Source organism: Periplaneta americana, chromosome 7 (genome assembly GCF_040183065.1).
Source record: "Periplaneta americana isolate PAMFEO1 chromosome 7, P.americana_PAMFEO1_priV1, whole genome shotgun sequence".
In the NCBI taxonomy this organism is placed as follows: domain Eukaryota; kingdom Metazoa; phylum Arthropoda; class Insecta; order Blattodea; family Blattidae; genus Periplaneta; species Periplaneta americana.
Window position 1 is genome coordinate 178,858,487 of NC_091123.1, and position 13,209 is coordinate 178,871,695.

At 40.5% G+C, this 13,209-nt stretch overlaps 1 pseudogene; it reads right to left on the minus strand.

Annotated features, from left to right (window-relative positions):
- LOC138702816 (WD repeat-containing protein 91-like) overlaps positions 1-13,209 on the minus strand; it is a 274,108-nt pseudogene that overhangs the window by 243,647 nt on the left and 17,252 nt on the right.

A 13,209-nucleotide genomic window follows, 5' to 3' on the forward strand; every position in this document is an offset into this window, starting at 1 on the left:
CCACTATTCCGCCGACATTCTAGCCGCCATAACTCCGCAGTACGTGAAGTTAGAACAAAGCCGATGAGTGCGTTAAATACAGCTCGCCGAACTCTATCTTCAGTATAAAGGACAACTCTCTATCCCTGCGCGTTTGGACGGGAGAGGCCGGCAAAATTTCAAAAATTGGTCATTTTGACCTTCCAAAACAGACTTTTTTCTACACAAGGAGAACCAAGCGGCTCAGAGGCCCGCCCTTTTAACTGTAGCATCCCAGCATCTTGCCTAGTAATCACCACTAAAATCCAGCAAATCCGTCGCACTGTTTTCTAGCCTTAATTTATGGGTACCTAAAATATTTGGGCCTCTAATTCCGGAAATAATGGCCATACCCAGGAACGGGCTGCGGCCCTCTACTCCCCCTTGACATCCTTGTAACACGATAGCATCAAAGGGGCAATCGCGAACACTTTCTGATTTTCGAGAAAAAAAGGGGAAGGGTATAAACCACTATTCCGCCGACATTCTAGCCGCCATAACTCCGCAGTACGTGAAGTTAGAACAAAGCCGATGAGTGCGTTAAATACAGCTCGCCGAACTCTATCTTCAGTATAAAGGACAACTCTCTATCACTGCGCGTTTGGACGGGAGAGGCCGGCAAAATTTCAAAAATCGGTCATTTTGACCTTCCAAAACAGACTTTTTTCTACACAAGGAGAACGAAGCGGCTCAGAGGCCCGCCCTTTTAACTGTAGCATCCCAGCATCTTGCCTAGTAATCACCACTAAATTCCAGCAAATCCGTCGCACTTTTTTCTAGCCTTAATTTTTGGGTACCGAAAATATTTGGGCCTCTAATTCCGGAAATAATGGCCATACCGAGGAACGGGCTGCGGCCCTCTACTCCCCCTTGACATCCTTGTAACACGATAGCATCAAAGGGGCAATCGCGAACACTTTCTGATTTTCGAGAAAAAAAGGGGAAGGGTTTAAACCACTATTCCGCCGACATTCTAGCCGCCATAACTCCGCAGTACGTGAAGTTAGAACAAAGCCGATGAGTGCGTTAAATACAGCTCGCCGAACTCTATCTTCAGTATAAAGGACAACTCTCTATCACTGCGCGTTTGGACGGGAGAGGCCGGCAAAATTTCAAAAAATGGTCATTTTGACCTTCCAAAACAGACTTTTTTCTACACAAGGAGAACCAAGCGGCTCAGAGGCCCGCCCTTTTAACTGTAGCATCCCAGCATCTTGCCTAGTAATCACCACTAAAATCCAGCAAATCCGTCGCACTTTTTTCTAGCCTTAATTTTTGGGTACCTAAAATATTTGGGCCTCTAATTCCGGAAATAATGGCCATACCGAGGAACGGGCTGCGGCCCTCTACTCCCCCTTGACATCCTTGTAACACGATAGCATCAAAGGGGCAATCGCGAACACTTTCTGATTTTCGAGAAAAAAAGGGGACTTGACTATTCCGCCGACATTCTAGCCGCCATAACTCCGCAGTACGTGAAGTTAGAACAAAGCCGATGAGTGCGTTAAATACAGCTCGCCGAACTCTATCTTCAGTATAAAGGACAACTCTCTATCCCTGCGCGTTTGGACGGGAGAGGCCGGCAAAATTTCAAAAAATGGTCATTTTGACCTTCCAAAACAGACTTTTTTCTACACAAGGAGAACCAAGCGGCTCAGAGGCCCGCCCTTTTAACTGTAGCATCCCAGCATCTTGCCTAGTAATCACCACTAAAATCCAGCAAATCCGTCGCACTTTTTTCTAGCCTTAATTTTTGGGTACCTAAAATATTTGGGCCTCTAATTCCGGAAATAATGGCCATACCGAGGAACGGGCTGCGGCCCTCTACTCCCCCTTGACATCCTTGTAACACGATAGCATCAAAGGGGCAATCGCGAACACTTTCTGATTTTCGAGAAAAAAAGGGGACTTGACTATTCCGCCGACATTCTAGCCGCCATAACTCCGCAGTACGTGAAGTTAGAACAAAGCCGATGAGTGCGTTAAATACAGCTCGCCGAACTCTATCTTCAGTATAAAGGACAACTCTCTATCACTGCGCGTTTGGACGGGAGAGGCCGGCAAAATTTCAAAAAATGGTCATTTTGACCTTCCAAAACAGACTTTTTTCTACACAAGGAGAACCAAGCGGCTCAGAGGCCCGCCCTTTTAACTGTAGCATCCCAGCATCTTGCCTAGTAATCACCACTAAAATCCAGAAAATCCGTCGCACTTTTTTCTAGCCTTAATTTTTGGGTACCTAAAATATTTGGGCCTCTAATTCCGGAAATAATGGCCATACCCAGGAACGGGCTGCGGCCCTCTACTCCCCCTTGACATCCTTGTAACACGATAGCATCAAAGGGGCAATTGCGAACACTTTCTGATTTTCGAGAAAAAAAGGGGAAGGGTTTAAACCACTATTCCGCCGACATTCTAGCCGCCATAACTCCGCAGTACGTGAAGTTAGAACAAAGCCGATGAGTGCGTTAAATACAGCTCGCCGAACTCTATCTTCAGTATAAAGGACAACTCTCTATCCCTGCGCGTTTGGACGGGAGAGGCCGGCAAAATTTCAAAAAATGGTCATTTTGACCTTCCAAAACAGACTTTTTTCTACACAAGGAGAACCAAGCGGCTCAGAGGCCCGCCCTTTTAACTGTAGCATCCCAGCATTTTGCCTAGTAATCACCACTAAAACCCAGAAAATCCGTCGCACTTTTTTCTAGCCTTAATTTTTGGGTACCTAAAATATTTGGGCCTCTAATTCCGGAAATAATGGCCATACCCAGGAACGGGCTGCGGCCCTCTACTCCCCCTTGACATCCTTGTAACACGATAGCATCAAAGGGGCAATCGCGAACACTTTCTGATTTTCGAGAAAAAAAGGGGAAGGGTTTAAACCACTATTCCGCCGACATTCTAGCCGCCATAACTCCGCAGTACGTGAAGTTAGAACAAAGCCGATGAGTGCGTTAAATACAGCTCGCCGAACTCTATCTTCAGTATAAAGGACAACTCTCTATCCCTGCGCGTTTGGACGGGAGAGGCCGGCAAAATTTCAAAAATTGGTCATTTTGACCTTCCAAAACAGACTTTTTTCTACACAAGGAGAACCAAGCGGCTCAGAGGCCCGCCCTCTTAACTGTAGCATCCCAGCATCTTGCCTAGTAATCACCACTAAAATCCAGCAAATCCGTCGCACGGTTTTCTAGCCTTAATTTATGGGTACCTAAAATATTTGGGCCTCTAATTCCGGAAATAATGGCCATACCGAGGAACGGGCTGCGGCCCTCTACTCCCCCTTGACATCCTTGTAACACGATAGCATCAAAGGGGCAATCGCGAACACTTTCTGATTTTCGAGAAAAAAAGGGGAAGGGTTTAAACCACTATTCCGCCGACATTCTAGCCGCCATAACTCCGCAGTACGTGAAGTTAGAACAAAGCCGATGAGTGCGTTAAATACAGCTCGCCGAACTCTATCTTCAGTATAAAGGACAACTCTCTATCCCTGCGCGTTTGGACGGGAGAGGCCGGCAAAATTAAAAAAAATGGTCTTTTGACCTTCCAAAACAGACTTTTTTCTACACAAGGAGAACCAAGCGGCTCAGAGGCCCGCCCTTTTAACTGTAGCATCCCAGCATCTTGCCTAGTAATCACCACTAAAATCCAGCAAATCCGTCGCACTTTTTTCTAGCCTTAATTTTTGGGTACCGAAAATATTTGGGCCTCTAATTCCGGAAATAATGGCCATACCGAGGAACGGGCTGCGGCCCTCTACTCCCCCTTGACATCCTTGTAACACGATAGCATCAAAGGGGCAATCGCGAACACTTTCTGATTTTCGAGAAAAAAAGGGGAAGGGTTTAAACCACTATTCCGCCGACATTCTAGCCGCCATAACTCCGCAGTACGTGAAGTTAGAACAAAGCCGATGAGTGCGTTAAATACAGCTCGCCGAACTCTATCTTCAGTATAAAGGACAACTCTCTATCCCTGCGCGTTTGGACGGGAGAGGCCGGCAAAATTTCAAAAAATGGTCATTTTGACCTTCCAAAACAGACTTTTTTCTACACAAGGAGAACCAAGCGGCTCAGAGGCCCGCCCTTTTAACTGTAGCATCCCAGCATTTTGCCTAGTAATCACCACTAAAACCCAGAAAATCCGTCGCACTTTTTTCTAGCCTTAATTTTTGGGTACCTAAAATATTTGGGCCTCTAATTCCGGAAATAATGGCCATACCCAGGAACGGGCTGCGGCCCTCTACTCCCCCTTGACATCCTTGTAACACGATAGCATCAAAGGGGCAATCGCGAACACTTTCTGATTTTCGAGAAAAAAAGGGGAAGGGTTTAAACCACTATTCCGCCGACATTCTAGCCGCCATAACTCCGCAGTACGTGAAGTTAGAACAAAGCCGATGAGTGCGTTAAATACAGCTCGCCGAACTCTATCTTCAGTATAAAGGACAACTCTCTATCCCTGCGCGTTTGGACGGGAGAGGCCGGCAAAATTTCAAAAATTGGTCATTTTGACCTTCCAAAACAGACTTTTTTCTACACAAGGAGAACCAAGCGGCTCAGAGGCCCGCCCTCTTAACTGTAGCATCCCAGCATCTTGCCTAGTAATCACCACTAAAATCCAGCAAATCCGTCGCACGGTTTTCTAGCCTTAATTTATGGGTACCTAAAATATTTGGGCCTCTAATTCCGGAAATAATGGCCATACCGAGGAACGGGCTGCGGCCCTCTACTCCCCCTTGACATCCTTGTAACACGATAGCATCAAAGGGGCAATCGCGAACACTTTCTGATTTTCGAGAAAAAAAGGGGAAGGGTTTAAACCACTATTCCGCCGACATTCTAGCCGCCATAACTCCGCAGTACGTGAAGTTAGAACAAAGCCGATGAGTGCGTTAAATACAGCTCGCCGAACTCTATCTTCAGTATAAAGGACAACTCTCTATCCCTGCGCGTTTGGACGGGAGAGGCCGGCAAAATTAAAAAAAATGGTCTTTTGACCTTCCAAAACAGACTTTTTTCTACACAAGGAGAACCAAGCGGCTCAGAGGCCCGCCCTTTTAACTGTAGCATCCCAGCATCTTGCCTAGTAATCACCACTAAAATCCAGCAAATCCGTCGCACTTTTTTCTAGCCTTAATTTTTGGGTACCTAAAATATTTGGGCCTCTAATTCCGGAAATAATGGCCATACCGAGGAACGGGCTGCGGCCCTCTACTCCCCCTTGACATCCTTGTAACACGATAGCATCAAAGGGGCAATCGCGAACACTTTCTGATTTTCGAGAAAAAAAGGGGAAGGGTTTAAACCACTATTCCGCCGACATTCTAGCCGCCATAACTCCGCAGTACGTGAAGTTAGAACAAAGCCGATGAGTGCGTTAAATACAGCTCGCCGAACTCTATCTTCAGTATAAAGGACAACTCTCTATCCCTGCGCGTTTGGACGGGAGAGGCCGGCAAAATTAAAAAAAATGGTCTTTTGACCTTCCAAAACAGACTTTTTTCTACACAAGGAGAACCAAGCGGCTCAGAGGCCCGCCCTTTTAACTGTAGCATCCCAGCATCTTGCCTAGTAATCACCACTAAAATCCAGCAAATCCGTCGCACTTTTTTCTAGCCTTAATTTTTGGGTACCGAAAATATTTGGGCCTCTAATTCCGGAAATAATGGCCATACCGAGGAACGGGCTGCGGCCCTCTACTCCCCCTTGACATCCTTGTAACACGATAGCATCAAAGGGGCAATCGCGAACACTTTCTGATTTTCGAGAAAAAAAGGGGAAGGGTTTAAACCACTATTCCGCCGACATTCTAGCCGCCATAACTCCGCAGTACGTGAAGTTAGAACAAAGCCGATGAGTGCGTTAAATACAGCTCGCCGAACTCTATCTTCAGTATAAAGGACAACTCTCTATCCCTGCGCGTTTGGACGGGAGAGGCCGGCAAAATTTCAAAAAATGGTCATTTTGACCTTCCAAAACAGACTTTTTTCTACACAAGGAGAACCAAGCGGCTCAGAGGCCCGCCCTTTTAACTGTAGCATCCCAGCATTTTGCCTAGTAATCACCACTAAAATCCAGAAAATCCGTCGCACTTTTTTCTAGCCTTAATTTTTGGGTACCTAAAATATTTGGGCCTCTAATTCCGGAAATAATGGCCATACCCAGGAACGGGCTGCGGCCCTCTACTCCCCCTTGACATCCTTGTAACACGATAGCATCAAAAGGGCAATCGCGAACACTTTCTGATTTTTCGAGAAAAAAAGTGGAACGATCAAAATGGCAATCGCAAACACTTTCTGATTTTCGACTTACTTGTTACACGATACCATCAAAATGGGAATCGCGAACACAAACTCATTTTCGAGAAAACTCTACTCCGCCAACATTCTAGCCGCCATAACTCCGCAGTACGTGTACTGAGAACAAAGCCGATAAGTGCGTTAAATACATCTCGCGAAGCTCTATCTTCAGTATGAAGGACAACTCTCTATCCCTGCGCGTTGGACGGTAGAGGCCGGCAAAATTTCAAAATATGATCATTTTGACCTTCCAAAATAGAATTTTCTCTACATAAGGAAAACAAACCATCTCAGAGACCCGCCCTTTTAACTGTAGCATCCCCGCATGTTCACTAATAATCACCACTAAAATCAAGCAAATCCGTCACACTTTTTGCTTCACTTATTTTTTTTTTCTTAAAATATTTCAGTTTGTAATCCCGGACATAATGGCCATACCGAGGAATGGGATGCGGTCACGTATTCCCCCTTAAGTTGCTTCTGACACGATAGCATCAAAATGGGAATCCCATTCTTTTTTTTTTGTCTGGGGGGTGTGAGCTGTTAAGCATTCTTTTCTTTTCATGTATACCATAAACACACACATTTTTCAATCTAATTCATTCCATTCTTAATCTAAATGTTGGTCTTAAAAGCATTCAAGTCTTACCTATGTGTTCTGTGTTGTACTCGTTTTCGTATATACAGCACCTCCTTATGTAGCTCTGCTGACACATGCAGTTGAGTTCTGTGCTGAGGGCTGATAGCGTTCCAGCTGCCGCGTGACGTCACCTGTCCATCGTGGCTCCTGTTGCTTACGCTGTTACACCACCGGCAGGACGTCTTGCAATCTCGAAGCCTAGAGCACATTCAGTACATAAGTTCGAGTAGCACAATTATTAAATTAAGATGATCGGTTACGCACTCACGAAAGAGTTATAATTATGACATGTTTAATTTCAACTTTCACATCAAACTAATGCTTTCTTTTAAATTGTCATTTGAGATACCGTACGTTTGAAATGCAATGTTGACACACATATATATATATATATATATATATATATATATATATATTAGGCAGAGTAGCCTTCAAGACTGCATTAAGGGGAGAGGATTGTATGTTTCAAAACTTTTTTCCTATTTGGTGTAAAATATTAATTTTTTGTATGTAGAGAGCTCATAGCTGTAGGAATTCAACCAAATATAAATATTTTGAAAAAAAAAAAAATTATTTGGGGGCCGAAATTTGAAAAAAATATAATCAATGCAGAATTGTACTGAAACCGATATACCTAAACCGTTTTTAAAGATAGATTCAAGCTTTTTTTGCAATGTATTTGCAAAAGCATGTTCTACAAACTGTCTGTAACAGAATTTTTAAATTGGTCCCTATGTTTGTAAAATAAACAATTAAAATTTAATAACAATTTTCTGATTTCCCTTCTTGCAAACAAACGGACGTATTTTTAAAACGAAATCAATTAACAAAATTCTGTTACAGAGAAACTTTTCCTAATAGTCTAAAGAATGCGTGTTCTAAAATTCATGTGTGCATCTTTAATAGTTCAGAAAATATATCCATTTTTGTCTGGTAATGTACCAAAAAAATGAAGTTACTGGAAACCGATAAAAGCGGGCGTGTGATTTAAAAATCCATAGCGCAGGAAGTTTAAAAATGACGTCTCAACATCCGATAAGGGCACAAATACCCACAAAATGTTACGCAATGCATTCCACACATATCAAAGAGCATTTGAAAGAAAAATTTTTTATTTTTGGAAAATTTAATTTACCGGAAACAACAATAAAAGTGGGAGAGTGATTTAAAAATCCATAACGCAGGAAGTTTAAAAATGGCGACTCAATATCCGATAAGGGCACAAATACCCACAAAATGTTATGCTATGCATTCCACACATATCACAGAGTATTTTAAAGAAAATGTTTTTTTAAATTTACTCATTTTTCACCAAAAAAATACCATCCTCTCCCCTTAAATGCTATTATATCCTTGTGATAAATTAATCCTAAACTTTGAAACATATTATTTTATGGTATAGTTATTTTAAGTTACAAAAGTAGAAATAAATTTTACAAGTGCCATTTTGATCTTTGCATCTCTGGGGGAGCTTCATGCTCTACTTAATATTATACAATACACTCAGAGTTTTTCCCGGAATGGACGATATCACGTCGAAGGTCGTTCAGATCCGATGACACAGGCTTCCTCAGTTTCCTCTTGCTAGACAGTCCGGCTGAGTAGCTGAAAATATTATTACATGTGGGGAGCAGAGAATGTAAATCTCGTCCCCATATTTTGTTAGATCACTTCCTTGCAACAACAATTAGACAATCTGCAATCAAATAGGTTAGTAAATACGAGGCGCATCCAGAAAGTAAGTTTCCCTATTTTTTTTAAAAAAAGAACACACACTTTCAGGAAAACATTTATTGGCAACAGGTACAGCAATGTTTCAGCTATTTTTCAACATAGCCACCATCAAAATTGAGACACTTGTATCGTGGGATCAACTTTTGTATCCCTGTCGTAGAACTCTGCCGCCTTTGTTTTATAATTTAAAAAAAAAGTTTATATAGTGTCTTTCAAAGCTTTGCGTTAAAAATGTTTTTACTGTGTCTCCTCCTAGATGTGTTATAGTCTGGTGGAATGCAGCATTGTTAGATGGCAGCAGTAGCGATCTTGCTGCACGACCAATCGGTTTCTATATTTCCCGCCCATGCGCTGATTCAGAGGAGGATCTCCTCCCTATCCGTTCATTTACTTGCTTTAAAACTCTGCTTCTTTCTCTTGCCGCTAGTGCGCTGTTGTCTATGTGTGTTAACTGCAGTAAAGGAGGAATGGATTGACTTTCCTCCACACAAACAACTTCGCATCTTTCTCACAGTTCTCTAGCAGCACATAAGTGCGCATCATTTAAAACTCGATCAACCGAGGTTTTCTTATAGCTGTGAACTTAAAAATTATCGAATCTTCCTCGAATTTCAAGGCATATATTTCATTTGGTATTTACTTTCAAAAGAAGAAAAATGTGAGGACGTTCCTCCCTTCCCTCCCCCGAGAAACCGCCACTGATTTCACTAAACTACATCCTTAAACACTCAAAATTTAATTGGAGCGTACTGTATAGCTTGGGTCATTAACAACTGTTTGCCACAAATTGGTGTATTTTCTCTCTTCTCTGTTTATCCATTAGGCATTAACGCAATCAGAGTCAGCATTGCCAATGATGCGTAGTAAAACAGCAATATGTTATTTATCTATCTGTTTCCTAATCCTCTTTTATGACTTTGAGAAAATCCACTACAGTCATAGCCAGCATCGTTGTCAGAAAAGATTTCATGGCTGCTTCTCAAACTCGTCTTGTCTTGACACAATAGTTAGTTAGATACTGTATCTTGTGTGTTTCTTTGTTTTCTTGCAGTACGAAGCTACTTGTGAGAACAATACTGTTATTGCAAGTTATCTTGAACCTCCTGAGCGGGGACAGAGGGGCAGAGGGAAGGAAGCGCGTAACGTGGGTGGAGCCAACTGAGTTGTTTGCGCATGCTCCGCAGCATAATCTCTTGTCAAGAAACATAGTACAGTGAAACCTGTTCAAATCGGAACCTGAATAATCCGGAATCCTGTCTATTTCGGAAGAATTTATTGGTCCCGGCGAAATTTGTATGTATTATGTGTAATTTTTCCTGAATAAAACGGAAACTGTCCAACGTGGAAACGGAAACTGTCTGCTACTGTTCAAAACGGAAACAATATTTTGGATACACTATATTTTGTAACTATATTTTGAAACAGCGTGTAATTTCAAGGAATATAAGAAATATGTAGGTCACTAAGATAAAAACAAGTTTTCTTTGCAAAATTCTAGAGGGTACGAGGGTGTGCTGGCCTGTCGGTCATAAATTTTATTACCCTGTTGACTAGGCAGACGAGTCCCTTCAAAGATTTTCAATGCTTCACACCCGTGTACTGTCGTAGCTAAACAGAGCGCAAGTGTAGTGATTTCCAGGTAAAAAAAATGTTGCATAAAATGTGGCATTAACATTAAGTGATGAAGTAAAAGTTATCGAGATAAAGGAAAATTAGAAACAAAGTCTATGTGAAATAATATAGAAGTACAGTTGTGGAAAATTCAGGTGTGACACTTTAAAAAATAAAGATCATAATGAGTGAGTGGCATGAGGCCAATATTGGTGACACAAAAGGAACCTGAAAGCAACTGTTTATGTGGAAATAAATGAACTGTTGTGGGAGTGGGTTCTTCATGACCTTTCAAAGAACAGGCCAATTTCTGGACCTATTCTGCAAAGCAAGCTATTGAACTGGGCAAGAAATTAAATAAACCAGAATTCAAGGCTTCTAATAGATGGCTCCTAGTCCAATTAATTAATAATGTGCAGTGATATGCAGTACAGTATTAGAGTATAGTGTTAGATATTAAATAGAATGAGATTAGTAAACTAGGCCAATATTGGTGACACAAAAGGAACCTGAAAGCAACTGTTTATGTGGAAATAAATGAACTGTTGTGGGAGTGGGTTCTTCATGACCTTTCAAAGAACAGGCCAATTTCTGGACCTATTCTGCAAAGCAAGCTATTGAACTGGGCAAGAAATTAAATAAACCAGAATTCAAGGCTTCTAATAGATGGCTCCTAGTCCAATTAATTAATAATGTGCAGTGATATGCAGTACAGTATTAGAGTATAGTGTTAGATATTAAATAGAATGAGATTAGTAAACTTTAGTAATGTTTAATGACTAATGAGTGAGTTATGATAATATTTATACAGAAAATGAGATTTTAATCAAGACGATTCACCAACGTAATGAGCGACAGAAAGCTGATTTAATGTGATGAGTGTTAAATGGAATATTTTGTACTTCTTGCAGTTTGCAGCATGCCATTTTGTTTTTCATGTATACGAATGACAAAATATTCCATTTTAATGTCACATCTGAATAATACGGAAACCTGTCCACAACGGAAAAAAAATTAGGATCATGTCACTTCCGTCTTGAACAGGTTTCACTGTACTATTTCCTTCACTGTGTACCAGTAGTGTTACCATGGAGCAGCAATCACAGGGTAGTAATTATGGTGAAATCATACCACCGCGGAGAAAAAGTAACGCTGTTATCCATAGGCGAGAAAGAGAAATTATCGCAAATATAATAAAATTAAGCGTTGCGAGGAGCAAAAATTAAACAAATATTTGCTGGAACCTCTTGCTAAGGAATATGAGAGAGAGGCTAAATACTCTGGCAAAAATATTAGTTCCGTGAAGAAAATTAAAAATAATATTGAATTACAACCGAATGAACCTCGCACTACTCCAGGAAAGAATAGGTATGTAATGTTTAGAAATTATTGCTATAATAGTTATGTACAATAGTGTGTGTATTGAGAGCGACATAATGAATTACTGTTGCACGTTATTATTTTCTTATAGTTCTACTAAACATATTATTTCAAATGTAATCTTCATCTTACGATGTTTGGTGACGTATATACGTCAGTTGATGTGACATATTAATGAATTTAAATACTATTATAGTCACAATCATGCCATGGTATGCTATAATAGTATTTAAATTCATTAATATGTCACATCAACGGACGTATATACGTCACCAAACATCGTAAGATGAAGATTACATTTGTACAGTTTCTTCACACCCATAAGCAGTGCTGACTAGATCAGACGCTATGGACAGTACTCTATAACAGAGTCGCCAGTATGGAAGGATAATTCCAAGCCTTTGGCGTAAGACGATCTCGATAGCTCAGTGGTAGAGCGCCTGACCGGAGTACAGGAAATCGCAGGTTCGATTCCTGCTCGAGGTTGTGAAAGTTTTCTTTCATACCATGGCATGATTGTGACTATAATAGTATTTAAATTCATATTATTTCATTCCAGAATTAGACTTGTGTAAAGTTGAAGTGGAAAACTTCGATCAACATGTTATTCGGGATACAATCGAAGAATTCTATCGTGTTCAGAAAGTAGTACCTACGATTAAGAAGATAATTCCGAATGGATGATGCCATTGACGAAATAATTAATTTTGGACCAAGCGATGATGACAGCAATGATAGGGATATGGATTGTGTATAATTGTAAATTAATGTAAATTCAAATAATAAGCCTGTAAAATATTGTTATAAGAATATGTACATATTACCTGAAGGTATAAGTCATGCAGGCCTATATAATGTATAGAAGTAGCTGTAGTAACTCCGCCATTGCCGGTCCCCAGCCTGGATGAGAGAGGAGTGTACACACGATTATATTTAAATACTTACTCATTACAGGTTAATTAATATTAGTATTATTTATTAATAATTCAAAAGTACATAAACTTAATATTAAAATGATACATGCACAAATAGTGATAATACACAATATTTACACAAATTAATAACAAATTTTCTATCATATAACTATGTTGGTTTAACTTACACTTACTTCTGGTTTTAGTGCAAGTTTTCACCCTATTGCATTTATTTTAAACATTCAAACTTCTTTACTTGCTAAGTTTGAAATTCTCTTTTTTAACTGTATAATAAACAAGTGTATATAAATCGTCCCTGCTGCTATATTCATCTAATTATCTTTTACAACAGTCATATTTATATTTAAATTTCAGTTCCTCATTTACATACTACTTAACTATTTCATGTAATAAATATCGCATTGAGATTAGCAGATGTCGACAGTAAGTGAACAAATTGAATAGCTGAAACGGTACATTCTACGTGCATATGTAGGGCAGTGTCTAACCTCGTCAGCAAAATCCTCGATGTAATATCAATACAGCTGTCAGCTTACTTGTTTAAACACATTATTTGTCAATCTACTTACATGATAACATCAATTCCA